The sequence below is a fragment of the Xenopus tropicalis genome, chromosome 2 (assembly GCF_000004195.4).
Source record: "Xenopus tropicalis strain Nigerian chromosome 2, UCB_Xtro_10.0, whole genome shotgun sequence".
NCBI lineage: Eukaryota > Metazoa > Chordata > Amphibia > Anura > Pipidae > Xenopus > Xenopus tropicalis.
The window spans coordinates 157307017-157323337 of NC_030678.2; positions in this window are offsets into that span (position 1 = coordinate 157307017).

Below are 16321 nucleotides of genomic sequence, written 5' to 3' on the forward strand. Positions count from 1 at the left end.
GGATTGTTTGTGCTTGGATGTGCCGATGGGAAGTGGCCATTGGGGAACCTGCACTACTGCAGAATAGAAACAAGGTGTTGTGCTGACTACTACCTTCAAAATTAGCCTTATTTAAACCATGACTCCTCACCTTGCCAGTTCCTAGGTCTCCATATCTGCTGCCCATCCTGACCTTTGTCCCTCTTTTCAGGGTAGGCATCCTGTCCCTGGGTTTTTGATCCTGATTCTGGACCCTTTTCTTTACTAGTGATGAGCGAATCTGTCTTGTTTCTCATCGCCCAAAATTTGGGAAACTTGCAAAGCTTGGCTTAACGGAGAACAAATTGTGAAACACGAAAAATGTTGCAGTTGCCCCTGTGACCATTGTGGCACCCTGTTGGTCATTCCTATATGGGATTTGGGCCATTGTACGTGACAGATACTATTCATTTTTTAATAAATGTTTAGGAAAATTGCACTGACGTCAATACAAGGGAACGCTCCTACACTCCTAAACCGTGCAAGGCAGTAGGTCATGACTATGCGCATCATTGTTTTTCTTGTCCAATAATGAATTTCATTAATCAGCTAAAATCCTGATGACGATGAGACACATAAAAATGTTTAGTGTGAGAAATATTCCGGTTATTTCAATAATGCTAATATTATGTATAGGCTTTCAGATTTATTTTCCTTTTGAGATGATTTAGGGCATGGCTGTTGCACAACCCCCCGGGAGAATTTATTTCTGTCTTTTAGAAATGGAGTATTTCTGGCACATCGCTCATTTACTAAACTTCTTCTAAAATTATATTCAATTTGAATCAATCAACAGCAAAAGCCAAAAAACAAGTTCAGGTTTCCTGGTGTCAAGTTTCCAAAAATGAAGCATGTGTAACGGAAAAATTAACCAGCGTTTCAAATTGAATTATGTTACAGGGTGAAAATAGTAATATAGTTATTCTGTACATTGATAATGTAAATATTCAATAATATAATTCACTTTTTTGAAAAACTGTTTTGATTTGTTGCAGTGACAGCTGTATAGTTTTTTTCTATGTAGGTGTTCCCATTGGGCCCTGGGGTAGTGATTGTAGGTTCCATATAAAAGGCAGGGAGAACATGTCTCCTTGGACTCCATAAGGAAGATTAAGTTCTAAAGTGCTCCTTAGTGAAGTCGGGGGTAGGTGACCCCTGGATGAGGTAAAGTTAGTGGCAAGTAGCTCCTGTTACAGAACACACCAGGAGTGCTGGATAAACAGTGTGAGCTCTGAAGCTTACTGTGGGTAGTTCCCCAGGTGACACTTACCAAGGGGCACATTTACTAACCCACGAACGGGCCGAATGCGTCTGATTGCGTTTTTTTCTTAATTTTGCGATTTTTTTCGGCGTCTTTACGATTTTTGCGTAAAAACGCGAGTTTTTCGGCATCTTTACGATTGTTGCGTAAAAACGCGAGTTTTTCGGCGTCATTACGAAAGTTGCGCAAAGTCGGGATTTTTGCGTAGCGTTAAAACTTGCGTAAGTTTTAACACTACGAAAAAGGCGCGACTTTGCGCACAAGAGTTAACGCTACGAAAAAATCGCGACTTTGCGCAACTTTCGTAAAGATGCCGAAAAACTCGCGTTTTTACGCAAAAATCGTAAAGACGCCGAAAAACTCGCGTTTTTACGCAAAAATCGTAAAGACGCCGAAAAAATAGCAAAAAATACGAAAAAGTCGCAAAATGTTCGTTTCCAATCGGAATTTTTCCAATTCGGATTCGAAATCGTGTCTTAGTAAATCAGCCCCCAAGTGTGGGAACTCAATTAGGCAGGACTCCGTTGGAGCACCCTTTAAAGAATAAATAAACCTTTTTTTTCTAAATCTATAAAATTACTTTATACAGCTCCAGAATAACATACCTTTCTCCCAGCATCCAGATTTGCTTTGTTTCCCTATTACAAGCATCTGAACTGCATCTCTTTTACTGACTTCCTTGTGTAGTGTGAAGCATTGATTATGATGACTTCAAAGAGGTGTATAACCAGATTAAGTTTTACCACCCAAGATTTAGTTTGGTATTCTTAACATGTTTTACTTAATATCTGCTACTGTCCTGTATGAATGTAAGTCAGAAGTAGCTATTGAAGCAACCAACAAAACATAGGCTAGCGATAATTCCAGTCCCCTATAGTCAATACATTATTTATTGTACGGGGGCTAGACAGACACATTACTGCTCCCTGTAATTACTTGCAAGTACATGGAGGGTATATAAAATATACAAGGTACAGTTTTTTTATAGTTTTGTTTAGCATTCCACACTTGTTGCGTTTATAAATAAGCCTTAATGTCTCCTTTTTATTACTATTGTGCTATAAGGTTCAGTACTAAGGACATAGGTTCAGCATTTTATGCCAAATTTCTATTGGGATTTTATTTTAATAATTAAGTGTAAATTCTTCAGTTGATCATCCGAATCAGGGTCTGGCTGGGCCAGCGGGGCACCAGGAAAAAGCCTGGTGGACTCTGGGCCTTTGTGGGCCCCTCAGTTCCCACCAACCAAGGCCCCTTGCCTCCACTAACAGCAGATACCAGTGCATCCCCCCATTACGGTGCAGTGTGGTACGTGGTGGGAGGAGTTTGATGTCACAGCTCGGGTGAAGAGCCCCCAGGCAACAGTCCCAGTCCGACCCTGATCAGAATGCAATGTGGTCCTTGAAAAGCTTTTAAAATTGGGGATAAACAATCAAGTCAGTTAGAAGGCAACTTGGTGGCAAAAAAAGTGATATTGTAGCCATGGGGCTATAATGCATAGAAGGGGCTTTTTCCCCACTGCTGATATTGTGGTAAGTCAGAGAGGGCACATTTGTAACTATTTCTTCTTAACTGCAACTGGTAGCATTCCCTGTATAGACACAGCACTGCTATGTGTAAGGCAGCTCTCTGGGGAATTTGCAGTATGTGGTTTAATGGAATAAATATACTTAACATTTTAAAGTGATTATACAAGCAATTAATGGAATTACAGAATGCTGAACAGTTTTGCATCCCAGCTGGACACCATCCCTTTATATAGATCCACATTGCACTCGGGGCAAAAAAGCAAAAAATGCAGGGGTTTATATGGATGTGGTATTTCTAAATAAGACATGTGGTGTTATAATGCTGAACTAATTGTTTATTGTATCCCGTCTCGGTATTTTTAAAAAATTGTAACCCTCCATTAACCCTCAGTATTCTACTGTTTAGGTTTAAATTCTCTTGCACACACAGCTGCTTCTTCCATCTTGCGCTGGAGAAACCTACACACAAACTTAGGTACAATAACCTGAGCATATTGAATATAGAACTACTACTACTACAATTTATACATTCTTCTACCCATCTCATAAAATATATGTGAATATCATGGGGCTGATTTATTAGGTATCGATATTTTTTACTAAGTGATAATGATTCTGACTACATGGTAAAAACACACCAAGTTCTGTTCCAACCTAGTGCAACTCATTCCAACAAGGAGCTGTTAAACTTGCACTAAACTTATTGTAATGGGTTACTTGTTTCTTTTCAGCAGATGACAAGGGGTGCTACAAATTTCTAATAGGCAATAGAACAGAATGGTGTTAAACGGATAAAAGCTCCTTGATCCCATTCAGTCAGGTTTACTCAAAGATGACTTCACCAAAACAGCTTAAAGGAGAGCCAAACCCTAAAAATATATATGGCTGGAAATGCCATTTTTTGTATAATAAACTTATCAGCATCTATAAATTAATAATGATCCAGGATCTTGGATTTCATTAGAAGTATCTGTGACACTCTCAGTGGGCTCTGGGCAGCTGTTGAAGACTAAGCTTAGGGGTCATTGTAAACTATCAAGCAAAAATTGAGCTTTATATATGAGCTGATACAACATGGCTGATTATTAAATTCTGATGTTGCAATGGTTGCAGAGCTGCCATGTACCAACAATCTGTATTATCTACTCATCAGCCTTACATTGTGACATTTATATTCTATGTATACAGTATAGTGTGCCATTTATATTCTATATATACAGTATAGTGTGCCATTTATATTCTATATATACAGTATAGTGTGCCATTTATTTTCTATATATACAGTATAATGTGCCATTTATATTCTATATATACAGTATAGGGTGCCATTTATTTTCTATATATACAGTATAGTGTGCCATTTATATTCTATATATACAGTATAGTGTGCCATTTATATTCTATATATACAGTATAGTGTGCCATTTATACTCTATATATACAGTATAGTGTGACATTTATATTCTATATATACAGTATATTGTGACATTTATATTCTTTATTTACAGTATAGTGTGCCATTTATACTCTATATATACAGTATAGTGTGACATTTATATTCTATATATACAGTATAGTGTGACATTTATATTCTATATATACAGTATAGTGTGCCATTTATATTCTATATATACAGTATAGTGTGCCATTTATATTCTATATATACAGTATAGTGTGACATTTATATTCTATATAAACAGTATAGTGTGCCATTTATATTCTATATATACAGTATAGTGTGACATTTATATTCTATATATACAGTATATTTTGAGTCAGTCCCTAAGCTCAGGTAAGTGACAGCAGCACAGAGCATGGACAGGGAATCAGCAATAAAGAAGATGGGGGGCTACTGGGACCATCTTTGGAGGCACAGATCTTCCCTGCTAAAGGGCTGTGTATGCCTTGGGCTGGTACAGAAACCCAAAACATAATGTACAAACATTTCTGCCCTACTTCTTTAGTTAAGGATTAGTTCTCCTTTGAAGCCAGGTCACCAATAAAATGCATGCTGTTATGGTTAAGGGGCATTATACCATTCTTATACTCCTTGATAATTCTTTAGCATTTGATATAACTGACAACAGCATCTCTTTCAATAACCTCCAAATGCTTTGGATCAATAGTTCTGCTTTATCCTGGTCCTTTTTCTTATCTCTCCAAGTGTACTGTACCTTCAATGTACCCCAAGCACCTGCACCTGCTGAAATCTCTCTCTCTATCTCAAGAGACTGTCTTATCTTCTCTATCTACAAATTCTCCCTTGGTGACCTTATCACTTACTTTCTTTGCCCCTATCCTCCTTTCCTGCTCTGCCCTGAACCCTGTCCTACACAATGCCTATCCACCATAGCACCCTGAAAAGCTGCTCACCTCCTGAAAAGTAATATATCCAAAACTAAACTTCCCATATTCTTTCCTAATCCTGACCCCTAAACCATAATTGACCATCACTGTCAATGTAACTCTACATACAGTCTCCCAAGGCAAGTACTTATGTGTAACTGAAGACCTCTCCTTTACTTTCTCAGCCCACACTGGATCTTTAACCAGGGAAAGAATACATCTATTGATGTTCCAATCAACAACCAAAACATTGACTTATCCTTTTAGGATAGATTACTGCTTGTTACAACTGGTCTTCCAAATTGTTATCTCTACCAACTGCAATCCATCCTTCACGCTTCTGCTTACAATATCTCACCTACATCTAAAAAATGTTCCTGTCTTTTACTTCTAAATATTCTATCCTGGCTTCTGGTAAACAGGCATATAAAGCACAAAACACCAAAACATTATTAGTAATTTGAGGGAATTGTTAAAACTGAGCAATTTATATTCTCTTCAGTACCAGCCACCAGTATACGTCTAGTCTGCAATTCAACACATGCCAAAAGCCCCAAGTAAAAATGGAATTAATTGTCAAGGGGGTGCAGCTTGCAATGTACTGAACCGAATAAACCTCTGTCAGGGCTGCAATTTATAGTTAAACAACTGCTGGTGGGCCTCAGGTCTGACATCCTTTTTCTAGACAGGCCTACCTTCAATAAAAAAACAAACTTGAAAATGATAAACATTGGTAGTAATCTACTAACATTTATAAAAACATATTTTTCCATGACTGTATATCTTTTGTTCATCAATTGATACCACCAAGAAAACAGACAAGATGATTATGTCAAACAGGAATGTATTCGATAAGGGCGCGGCTAATGCACAGTTACACAACTGTTTCCTACCGGCTGTGGGTTAAAAAGGAACATCAGACAGAACATACAGTTTCATTTTATACTCGTCCACACTGAATCCAGAAGCTATTTAAAGAATTTGTGTATAATTGTGCAACATTTTGACTGCATAGGATGCAATGTCTCAAAGACCAGAACAAGATGTAAGCTGCTTTTTTCTGTGTTGGCTCTTCTGCAGCATTTGGCATTCTTGCTTTGCCTTTTGTTTATATACTGTTTCTCCATTCAGTCAATCATTCTTTATGCGTTGTTTTAATATTTACTGTAATATATTAAAGCAGCTTTAGGGGGAAACATTTTCAATCATTTAAATGTGAAATGGGCTCATGTATCTAGATTATTCAGGATTCTCACTGAATATCTTGTGTTCAGCTTTGAAATTCCATCCCTCACTCCTAGCTGGAGTGTGTGTAGGCCTCACTTGGCAGCAATGCTGTTTAATGAATAACCGTCAAGGAGTTTGTTCATTAAACAGCATGGCTGCCAATTGAGGCCTACGCACACTCCTACCAGCTGAGGTCCTGGAAGGTGCCACTTTCACACTGCTAACATTATGCAATAACATTGCAGCATACTTGACTGGAATTGTGAGATCACTACATCGTATTCTTTACAGTTACTGTAAGTCTCAAAATAAACATTGCCTCTTATAAACAGTTACACAAACCATATAATAATGATTCTTGACAGTTGATTTACAAATGTCTTTTTATTGCATTCCAAATGCAGGACTATGAATATAGATGAATGTAGGTAAAAGCATACTTCATTGGGAATGTGCCCCTCTCCAAACCTCCACCCATTTCTTTGGCTTTTGTTTGGTTGATTTAAATAAATAGGCTCAGGGTCCCAAAGGACAATCTACAAAACACAACATATACAATAACCTGATGAATTCACATGCTTTTTTGCCCCAGTGAATCGCACCTAACACTTAATAGGCAAAAAAACAAAATAGATTACAGGGATCAATGAGGAACCCAATAAAACATGCAAAGTGCAATTTTATTTTATTTTTTTTTAACTGTAATGCAGCAATTTTTCCCTGTGAAAGTCTACCGCTATTATGCCTGATGTATACAAATGGACACAGTTGCACTGGCAAAAGCAATCCAAGATGGCGCCGGTGAGGATGGCAGCCGTTGCTCAGTGTCCTCCTCAACTTTGCTTTTTTTTGCAACCTGCAATGCTACCTTTATTGCACATTTTTATTATATTTAATATTTGTATTTTTTTTTTGTCTATGTAAAGTTGGGAGGAACACGGGTCAAAAAATTTCATTAGAGTAATGATGCTTCATTGTTATCTGTATATGCCAATAAACTTGAAACTTGAAAAATTGGGTGCAAGTTTCATTAGCATTTTCAAAGTGGGGCCTGCGTTACATAGTTACATAGTTACATAGGGTTGAAAAAAGACCAGAGTCCATCAAGTTCAACCCATCCGAGTAAACCCAGCACACACAACCCACACCTACCATTCTATACACTCACATACATAAACTATAATTACAACCACTAATACTAACTGTAGATATTAGTATCACAATAGCCTTGGATATTCTGATTGTTCAAGAACTCATCCAGGCCCCTCTTAAAGAGGGGGGTTACTTTAAGAGCTACTTTTCAGCAGTATTTTTATCAAATTAATTGGATAGACGTATAATGCACCTACTGGCACAACCCATGTGGGCAGCCTGGGGCTATCACCAGGGTACAGGAGTAGCTTCAGGACTCCTCAGTGTCAAAAGGCACATTTGCGCACAATTCCTCAGAAGAAGCAAACACGTGGAAGCGCAGAAGCATGTTTGGATGAAGTACAACATCCTAACATTACTGTATATCTGTATTGGAGCAGCTGCCCTTGTGGGTGGGTTTGCTTCTGCCATGATTGTGCTCAATTTTTTAGTTAGCAGCTTTGCAGTTGTACATGTTTACATATTGGATGCAAGGTGAAGTTAAAAATTGTGTCATTTGTGTGTATTTTTTAGGGGGAGCCCTGGAATTACCGCACAGTTCAGTTTTCAGTTCAGGGTCCCCATGTGTCATTATGGGCACTTGTACACAATTTAGCAGAAGAGACAGGGCTGACACAATGGCCCATGGCGCAGTTATATATGCAAGGAGCGTGTTTTTATTCACTATTGTGGCTGCGATTGTAATAAGCCCTATTGTGAAGCTCCATCTCTGGGGGCCATAATGATTCTAGCATGTCAGTTTCATAGCAACAGATAGCTAACTACCCCTTTACCCTACTGCTGTTAAACTGTATTAAATAAGGGTTTTTAGGACAGTACTGTGGCTAATTTACACTCAGTTCAGTTTTCTGCCACAGATGGAGAATTTAGTCCCAAAAAGTTTGGCAGCTGTTTGAACTTGAAACTCCCACAAATCATTTCAGATATTTTTATTTTAATAACATGAATTGTTGATGCCAGACGTTAAAACAAAATGTGAAAGCAAAGCCCCTCACAGCATTAGTGGCTGAATAGCAGAAAGCAGATGTTGCACTGTCAACAGAGTCACGAAAGAAACAACCGTTATTTTTAGCTGGACACCGGGATCATTATTTTTAGACAAATTTTTTCCCCCCCTGGAATGAATTAGCCGTCTGTCAGAAGTATTAAAGATGGTCCTTTCACTAAAAAAAGAATTATTTATATTTGCTCCCGCCAGAACAGATTTACTAGTATAATATGGGTTGCATCGTACAAACCCTTGGATCCCTCTGCTGGACATCACCTGGGGCAGTCCCCAGCCACTGAGGGCTGAATGAAAACATATCATTTATATCGTAATAAGTGAGTCTTATCAAGTAAATGTTGCCATTTTACCATGAGGCGCCATTTTGTGATGTTCTGTGTGTTACTCCCTGATCACCTGACAGGAAATGATGCAGGTTGTGACTGAAACTGGAAGACGTGTGGGGGTAAAAGACACATCTCTGTCTATTCCTTTGCTGATGTAACCTAGCATGTACAGTATGGGATCCCTTATCCGGAAACCCATTATCCAGAAAGTTCCGAATTATGGAAAGGCCATCTCCCATAGAATCCATTATAAGCAAATCATTCCAATTTTTAAAAATGATTTCCTTTTTCTCTGTAACAATAAATTTGAACCTTGTACTTGATCCCAACTAAGATATAATTAATCCTTATTGGAGGCAAAACAAACCTATTGGGTTTATTCAATACTTAAATGATTTTTAACAGACTTAAGTTATGGAGATCCGAATTACATAAAGATCCCTTATCCGGAAAACCCCAAGTCCTGAGCATTCTGGATAACAGGTCCCATACCATACATGTAGCCGATATCGCTGAAGATATGAAGCCTTGAGTGTTTTGGCGGATAACGGCTACATGTGCCTGCACCCGAGCGTATTTCGACGTGGCACGTGAGCTTACATATTTTGGCCAAAGTGTGGTACTAACACCTCATTTTTAAAAAAAAAATATTTTTAAAGGCAAACTGAGCGCTGGCAATCTTTCTCTTTATTTTGGAGTTGTATTTGAATATCTGGGGCTCATTTACTAACATGGGTGCTAAAATTTTCCCAGTGTTGTTGCCTGTAGAAACCAGCAAATTATTTTGAAACATTATAGAACAGGAAAGCAATTTGTTTGGCTAGTATCGGAATCTGCACTGCTGTGATTTATCACTTACTGTATGTTAGTAAATCAGCCCAAATGTTTGTGGTTTAGGTGCCTACATGCCTTCCCCCACTAGGTTTGCCTGGTTGGTTCAATAGGGGCGGGACTGTAATGTTGTTGGAGTAGCGCGGGATGGATTTGTCCCAAATAAATCAGGTGGGGGGGGAGGAAGGTGGAGGAGAGGGCTAGCTTAGATCCAGAGATTGGGGGTGGGCCAGGGGTGGAATATCTGTTAATATAAATTTACTGGCAAATACATTGCCAGTATATTTGTAACATCGGCCCCAGTCTTGCCTATTTTACCAGCTAGGCCATTAACATACCAGCAAGGTGGCAACCCTGCCCCCCTGCATCCCCTCACCAATGCGCTCTGACTAATGCAGTCCACGCTACATTAGGGGAGCCACAGGTCCCTGCACTCAGAAAAAGAGGGCAGTTGTCTGTGGTAAGTTCCACAATTATTATTATTAACATTTATTTATAAAGCGCCAACATATTCCGCAGCGCTGTACAATAAGTGGGTTCCATACATTGGACATACAGAGTAACATATAAAGCAATCAATAACCGATACAAGACGTGAACAGAGCCCTGCCCAAAAGAGCTTACAATCTACAAGGAGAAAGTGTTGAGACACAAGGTGTGGGAATGGGCATGACCAGGAAATGTTAGCACCAGTGCCTGCCCCTGAAACTAGACGCACTACACAGTATAAAAGTGGCCAATTGCTGCTTTTTTCATCTTTTGCACTTTGCACATTGCGCATTGCGTAGTGCAATGTCAATGAGACCTTTTGTGCTTCTTATGCACAGGGGGAAAAAAATATTTATTCAATGAGAAAATTAGACATTTATCTGTAGGGGGTCAAATCATTCTGGGGGGCCTGCAAATCATTTGCCATGGAACCACCCACTTCATAGTCACTTTATTCAAAGTCTGCATTTCTTCTATATGCAAAGTCAATAGCAGGCCCCCATAAAGGCAAAGTAGACTGGAGAGGACAGAATTTTGTGGGGGGTCTAATTGCGGTGTTATTCCAAAAAGGATCAAATTGTGAATTTAATTACAGATAAGTGAAGAAATAGTTATTGCAACCTTCCCGTAATATTTCATTTGCAAATCTTTTTATGCACATCTGTTTCTACTGTAGGGAAAGCTGATATGTCCATTGTTGTGAAATTCTAAAAATCCACCAAAATTGCACATGGCATTTTAATGTTTCTTTGCGGTTTGTCTCAATTTTCAGAGGAATTCTTTCATCACACAAAGGAAAATAATAGATATTTATTTTCTATAAATTATCAAATAAAATCAGACCTGCAGTTACGGCACACTACATGTGGGGCATACATATATTTAACTGTGTGTCATATACAGTAGATATTTATATAGTATTAGATACAAAGGAAATGTGTTATACCGACAAATAAAGTACAGGTATGGGGTATGGGGTATAAACCCAATAGGATTGTTCTGCCCCCAATAAGGGGTAATTATATCTTAGTTGGGATCAAGTACAGGTACTGTTTTATTATTACAGAGAAAAGGGAATCATTTAACCATTAAATAAACCCAATAGGGCTGTTCTGCCCCCAATAAGGGGTAATTATATCTTAGTTGGGATCAAGTACAGGTACTGTTTTATTATTACAGAGAAAAGGGAATCATTTAACCATTAAATAAACCCAATAGGACTGTTCTGCCCCCAATAAGGGGTAATTATATCTTAGTTGGGATCAAGTGCAGGTACTGTTTTATTATTACAGAGAAAAGGGAATCATTTAACCATTAAATAAACCCAATAGGGCTGTTCTGCCCCAATAAGGGGTAATTATATCTTAGTTGGGATCAAGTACAAGGTACTATTTTATTATTACAGAGAAAAAGGAAATCATTTTTTAAAAATTAGAATTATTTGCTTATAATGGAGTCTATTGGAGATGGACTTTCCATAATTCGGAGCTGTCTGGATAACGGGTTTCCGAATAGGGGATCCCATACCTGTACCTTTAAGAAATGGGATTTTACCCATAACTGACTGCAGGCACCTATAGTCAGGAGCAGCAGTGCAGAGTTAAACAAAGAAAGACAGATACCGCTTTCAATAGCAATTATTTTCAAATAATAGAATAGATTTTTTTTTTTCAAATTTTATATTTATGGAACACTGACTGGCCCAAATAATTCTTCTGACTTCTCAGGTAATTAAGTTGGAATCTTAGGGGTTAGTTTGCTTTAGATGGCTGTAAATAATATGAATTTGGAATATTTATCCCAAAAGAGTCCACCTGAGTTTGCAATTCCTTTCAAAATGAAAATTCTTATTAAAGGGCATTTATAGGGGAAAATGTTTCCAACGCTGGAGGTGCAGGTTAAAAGAGATGGGGGGGGCAGTAGTATTTTTTTCATAAATAAGGGGGGGTACTATCTATGGGGGCACTGTGTATGGGGGGTACTGTCTATGGGGGCAATTGGGTATACTGTGTATGGGGGGTACTGTATATGGGGGCACTGTGTATGGGGGGTACTGTCTTTGGGGGCAATTGGGGGCACTTTCTATGGGGACATTGTGTATGGGGGTACTTTCTATGGGGGCACTGTGTGTGGGGGCTACCATCTATGGGGTCAATTGGGGGCACTTTCTATGAGGGGTACTGTCTATGGGGGCACTTTCTATGGGGGGTACTGTCTATGGGGGAAATTGGGGTACTGTCTATGGGGGCACTGTGTATGGGGGGTACTGTCTATGGGGGCACTATGTATGGGGGTACTGTCTATGGGGGCACTGTGTATGGGGGGTACTGTGTATGGGGGCAATTGGGGGTACTGTGTATGGGGGGCACTGTGTTTGGGGGGTACTGTCTATGGGGGCACTGTGTATGGGGGTACTGTCTAAGGGGGCACTGTGTATGGGGGTACTGTCTGTTGGGCCATTGGGGGCACTGTGTATGGGGGGGCAAAACTGGTACATAGTTATAACTCACTTATAACTGACTGCCTTCTCTCTATATTTGTATTTATATGTAGGAGTTGCTATATTGTGTTCCTTAGGTAGTACAGTATGAGGGTATAGCACATTTTGTGTCTGATCCCACCATTTCAACTATATAAAAGGAGTATTTTTTTTATTTTTTTTTAAATGGGGTGTGGTAATTGGGGGGTGGCCCCAAAAGTAGTTGTGCCAAATCTTTTTGTCCCTCTTTTCATTTTTCATTTGTTGGGAGGTATGGATTGAGCATCCCACAAAGCTCATACCACCACCCGCCACCTACAGTACATTGGCAATGGCCAGTCCTGAGCACAAGAAATCTGAATGTACACGGTGCTCTGCTTCTAGCCCAACCCAGGGGCTTAAGATATAGGGATATACATAGATTTACACCGATTTAGGCCAATAATGAGCATTTGGAAATTAAAGGTGGAAAAGGAAAGGTGGAATCAGTGGGAGGTGTCAAAATGTTAGGTGCCCCCCAGTGATTGTATTCACTTACCTGATACCCTGGGCCGGTGCCCCTGTTAGCAAAAAAATGCACCAGCCCGGGGTACAAACCAGCAATCCTCTTCCGGCACTTTGACAAAAAGTTGCCTTTTTTTTTTTGCACAGGCCCTGGGATCACAGGGAAAGGAGAAGGAAGAGGATCGCTCGCCTGCATGTACCCCAGGCTGGAGTGATGTTCTGCTAACAGGAGCACCTACCTGGGGTATCAGGTAAGCGACCTTAATCACTGGGGGGTACCTAACATTTTGGCTCCCACCAGTTATTCCACCTTTCCTTCTCCTTTAACTTTATTGTTAAATCATACTATAATAATACTTTATTGGCACTGGTATTCACACACCTGACTCTAAGCCATTTAAAGGAACATTAAAGTCTGGCAGAAAAGGCATTTTCCAGTATAATTCAAATGTAAATGTGCTAGAAAACTATAGTTGTCATTTATGACCGGGGGGAAAGTACATGCCCCTTAGCTCTCATTTAAGTAGCACTTCTTCCCTTGGCCTGGCTGCAGTCTGCACATCGCACCATATAAAACTTAGGGGCTCATTCTTTAAAGCACAAATTTTCAATGGTTAAAAGCACAATTGGAAAAAATTCGGAGTAACCACGATCATTTCTGATGTGCGAAAATTGCGCAAAAATTATTTTCACGGTTGTACGAAAATATTGTGGTTGCGATCCGAAAGTCACAAAATTTTCGGATCCAAACGACTGTAAAGGGCGCAAAAACCTTTCTGGCATTGAAACTTCAATGGATGATTTTGGAAGCCTCCTATAGGGCTCAATGGCACTCTGCAGCTCCAACCCGGCCCAAGGAAAGTCTCCCATAGGGCTCAATGGCACTCTGCAGCTCCAACCCGGCCCAAGGAAAGTCTCCCATAGGGCTCAATGGCACTCTGCAGCTCCAACCCGGCCCAAGGAAAGTCTCCCATAGGGCTCAATGGCACTCTGCAGCTCCAACCCGGCCCAAGGAAAGTCTCCCATAGGGCTCAATGGCACTCTGCAGCTCCAACCCGGCCCAAGGAAAGCCTCCCATAGGGCTCAATGGCACTCTGCAGCTCCAACCCGGCCCAAGGAAAGTCTCCCATAGGGCTCAATGGCACTCTGCAGCTCCAACCCGACCCAAGGAAAGCCTCCCATAGGGCTCAATGGCACTCTGCAGCTCCAACCCGGCCCAAGGAAAGTCTCCCATAGGGCTCAATGGCACTCTGCAGCTCCAACCCGGCCCAAGGAAAGTCTCCCATAGGGCTCAATGGCACTCTGCAGCTCCAACCCGGCCCAAGGAAAGTCTCCCATAGGGCTCAATGGCACTCTGCAGCTCCAACCTGGCCCAAGGAAAGTCTCCCATAGGGCTCAATGGCACTCTGCAGCTCCAACCCGGCCCAAGGAAAGTCTCCCATAGGGCTCAATGGCACTCTGCAGCTCCAACCTGGCCCAAGGAAAGTCTCCCATAGGGCTCAATGGCACTCTGCAGCTCTAACCCGGCCCAAGGAAAGTCTCCCATAGGGCTCAATGGCACTCTGCAGCTCCAACCCGGCCCAAGGATAGTCTCCCATAGGGCTCAATGGCACTCTGCAGCTCCAACCTGGCCCAAGGATAGTCTCCCATAGGGCTCAATGGCACTCTGCAGCTCCAACCTGGCCCAAGGAAAGTCTCCCATAGGGCTCAATGGCACTCTGCAGCTCCAACCCGGCCCAAGGAAAGTCTCCCATAGGGCTCAATGGCACTCTGCAGCTCCAACCCGGCCCAAGGAAAGTCTCCCATAGGGCTCAATGGCACTCTGCAGCTCCAACCCGGCCCAAGGATAGTCTCCCATAGGGCTCAATGGCACTCTGCAGCTCCAACCTGGCCCAAGGAAAGTCTCCCATAGGGCTCAATGGCACTCTGCAGCTCCAACCCGGCCCAAGGATAGTCTCCCATAGGGCTCAATGGCACTCTGCAGCTCCAACCTGGCCCAAGGATAGTCTCCCATAGGGCTCAATGGCACTCTGCAGCTCCAACCTGGCCCAAGGAAAGTCTCCCATAGGGCTCAATGGCACTCTGCAGCTCCAACCCGGCCCAAGGAAAGTCTCCCATAGGGCTCAATGGCACTCTGCAGCTCCAACCCGGCCCAAGGAAAGTCTCCCATAGGGCTCAATGGCACTCTGCAGCTCCAACCCGGCCCAAGGATAGTCTCCCATAGGGCTCAATGGCACTCTGCAGCTCCAACCTGGCCCAAGGAAAGTCTCCCATAGGGCTCAATGGCACTCTGCAGCTCCAACCCGGCCCAAGGAAAGTCTCCCATAGGGCTCAATGGCACTCTGCAGCTCCAACCTGGCCCAAGGAAAGTCTCCCATAGGGCTCAATGGCACTCTGCAGCTCCAACCCGGCCCAAGAAAAGTCTCCCATAGGACTCAATGGCACTCTGCAGCTCCAACCTGGCCCAAGAAAAGTCTCCCATAGGGCTCAATGGCACTCTGCAGCTCCAACCCGGCCCAAGGCAAGTCTCCCATAGGGCTCAATGGCACTCTGCAACTCCAACCTGGCCCAAGGAAAGTCTCCCATAGGGCTCAATGGCACTCTGCAGCTCCAACCTGGCCAAAAGATAGTTACGATACCAAAGCTTGAATGAATTCCAAAATGGTCAAAGTCTTTGCGAAAAATATGACTTTTTCGTGGAAGTTAATGAAAATCACAAAAATGTTGTAAACGTGTAATTTTAACAATATTATCGTGGTCCTTAAGAAAAGTTCTATTACTTAGAAAAAATACGATTTTTTCTGGAAAAAAAAATTGTGGTTTCATGAATGGGCCCCTTGGTGTCAGGAGGTACAGGCCAACCCTGGCCTTACTAATTGCCACAGAACAGGCATTAAAGGCAGTGCCCCATTCCAGCCTGTGTCTTCTACATCTCACTATTTCTGAATGATGAACATGTTAGGGAGACAGGTGGCGTGGTAAGGGTTACTCCTATGAGCTTCCCACTCCTCTCAAATGGAGTGCAGAGACCTTCAGAAATTAAGACCACAAGGCAGTTTGTAAAGTGCTAAAAAATAACCAATTGAATAGTTTTGCTCTTTGCACACAGCCCTCTTCTAAATAAATGACCTCTTATGTTCCATGTGGTGACTT